This window comes from Chiloscyllium plagiosum, chromosome 37 (assembly GCF_004010195.1).
Source record: "Chiloscyllium plagiosum isolate BGI_BamShark_2017 chromosome 37, ASM401019v2, whole genome shotgun sequence".
Taxonomy (NCBI): Eukaryota; Metazoa; Chordata; class Chondrichthyes; order Orectolobiformes; family Hemiscylliidae; genus Chiloscyllium; species Chiloscyllium plagiosum.
The window spans coordinates 8,400,407-8,403,275 of record NC_057746.1 but is presented as its reverse complement, the minus strand read 5'-3'; positions in this window follow the sequence as shown (position 1 = coordinate 8,403,275).

Genomic DNA, 2,869 nt, shown 5'->3' with positions numbered 1-2,869 from the left:
CCAGTGGGTAAGAGTGAACGGTTGGCCATCCTGCAGCAGCTTCCACTGTTGCTGGCTACGTCCAGGCCGGTCATTCTGGCTGGAGACTCCAACTGTATCATTGATGCAGATGGACGATCCGGCGGGGGGGGACAGTAAACTGGATACCACGTCCAGAGCACTGATGGAAACAGTAAAAGATGCCAAGCTGCACGACGTCTTCAGCGCCCCTGCAGACGGAGCGCAGCGTAGATACACCTGGTCACGGGCAGACGGGTCTATCCGCTCAAGGATTGATTACCTGTTTGTGTCCCGAACGCTCTCAGTCATATCCACCGACGTCATGCTGGTGTTCTTCTCTGACCACTGCCTCCTGCTGGCCGACTGTCAACTACAGGAGAAGCAGCAGGCTGGTAAGGGAACGTGGAAGCTGCACACAAAGCTGTTGACCCCGGGAAACATTGAGGAGCTCAAGAAGGACTACGCAGGTTGGAGAACCGTGAAGCCCCTGTTTGAGTCCCCAGCGGACTGGTGGGAAAGAGTAAAAGGGAACATCAAGAGGTTCTTCATCCTCAAAGATGTACAGGAGGCGAGAGAGAGGCGGGGAAAACTGTCCCAACTCCAGGAAAGTTTGCAAAACCTGCTCCTGCTGCAGACGATGGGGGTCGATGTCACAGAGGACCTCAATGAGCTGAAGGGTCAGCAAGCCTCGCTCTTTGTCTCGGGGGCCTCCAAGATAATCTTCCGGTCCACGGTCGGTGGAGCTGGACGAGATGTGCTCACGTTTCTTCTTCCAGAAAGTGCACAAAGAGAGCTCCGTGCTCAGCAGCCTGAAGGAAGAAGATGGCTCGCTAACGTCATCTCAGGCTGACGTCATGAGGATCAGTAAATCCTTCTATGCCAGTCTGCATGACGCGAAGCCAACTGACAGCGTGGCCTGTCAATCATTCCTGTCCTCTATCACGGAGGTCTTAGACAACAGAACACGGGATGGGCTGGACCAGCCGCTATCTCTGGATGAGCTGACCAAGCCCCTCGAGTCCTTTGAAAAGAATAAAACTCCCGGAAGTGACGGCTTACCGGTCGAGCTCTATTCCGCTCTGTGGGACTTGATTGGCCAGGACCTGCTGGAGGTGTATGTCAGTATGCTTCGGGCAGGTACCATGAGTGAATCCATGAGGAAAGGCATCATCACCCTCGTCTACAAGCGGAAGGGGGAGAGGGAGGAACTCAAAAATTGGAGACCAATCTCACTGTTGAATGCGGATTACAAAATTCTGTCACAGGTAATCGCCAACCGGGTCAGGTCTACTCTGGGGGTGGTGATTCACCCTGACCAAACCTGTGCTGTGCCGGGCAGGAAGATCGCTGAGAGTCTCACACTCCTCAGGGATACGATCGCCTACGTGCAGGACAGAGGTTTGGACACCTGCCCAATCAGCCTGGACTAGGAGAAAGTCTTTGACAGGATATCACACAAGGATATGAGAGATATTCTATCCCAAATGGGCTTTGTGAAGGGAATCTGCAATTGGATCAGACTGCTCTACACCAACATTGTCAGTGCAGTCTCAATCAATGGGTGGGAACTCAGATAGCTTCCCAGTGAGATCTGGAGTCAGGCAGGACTGCCCTCTCTCTCCTGCCTTGTTTGTGTGCTGCATAGAGCCATTTGCCGAGTCCATCAGGAAGGATGCGAGCCTGAGGGGGGTGACTTTTCTGGCAGTTGGGGCCTGCAGGTTAAGGCCTCCCTGTACATGGATGATGTCGCCATTTTCTGCTCGGATCCGTTGTCCGTGCACAGATTCATGTGCATACGTGACCAGTTCGAACTGGCCTCGGGGGCCAAGGTAAACCGAGGCAAGAGCGAGGCCATGCTCTTCGGGAACTGGGCCGACCAATCCTTGATCCCCTTCACCATCAGGACCGACCACCTGAAAGTGCTGGGTATTTGGTTCGGGGGGTGCTGCGGCGTGCGCCAAGTCTTGGGAGGAGGGTATCAGCAAATTGAGGCAGAAACTGGACAGATGGAAGCTATGGTTGCTCTCCATCGCGGGAAAAATATCTTGTCATCAGTGTGAGGCACTGTCATTGCTGTTTCACGTGGCACAGGTCTGGCCTATTCCCATAACCAGTGCCACTGCAGTAACCCGGGCCATCTTCCAATTTATATGGTGGTCAATGTTGGACCTTGTCTGAAGGGACTCGATGTAAAAAGATCTGGGCAACGGGGGAAAAAATGCACCTAATGCCACTCTCACCCTGATGGCCACCTTTATGTGTGGCTGCATCAAGCTGTGTGTGGATCCCCGGTACACAAGCATCAAATGTCACTATGTACTGAGGTTCTACCTGTCCCTGGCATTGCGAAGGATGGACCTGCCCTCGCTGCTGCGGAATGGTCCGAGTAGTTGGACCGTTCTGTATCACCTGTCCTTTGTGGAGAAGTTTGTGAAGAAAAACATCTTTGACCACAAGTCCACCTGGAAGTGGTCAGCACGTAGTGTCCTTGAGACCCTTTGGGAAAAGGAGAGTGCGGATCCTATCGAGCGGTTCCTTCAGTAGACAGTCAAAGTCATTTGGCAGAATGCCTCTTTGCCAGAACTTTCCAACAAGCACGAAGACATGACTGGGCTGTCCTCGAAGCAGCTCGGGGTTGACGAGACTGTCACACACTTCGTTCTGGAATGTGCCTATGCAGAAGATGTCTGGAGAAAAATGCAGTGGTGTTTGTCGAAGTTCGTCCCGAGCAGCTCCGTGACACGGGACTCAATGCTCTATGGTCTGTTCCCTGGGACGCACACCGAAACAAACATCAACTGTGCAAGGAGGATCATCATCAACTTGGTGAAAGACGCTCTCTGGGCGGTCTGAAACCTGTTGATCTTCC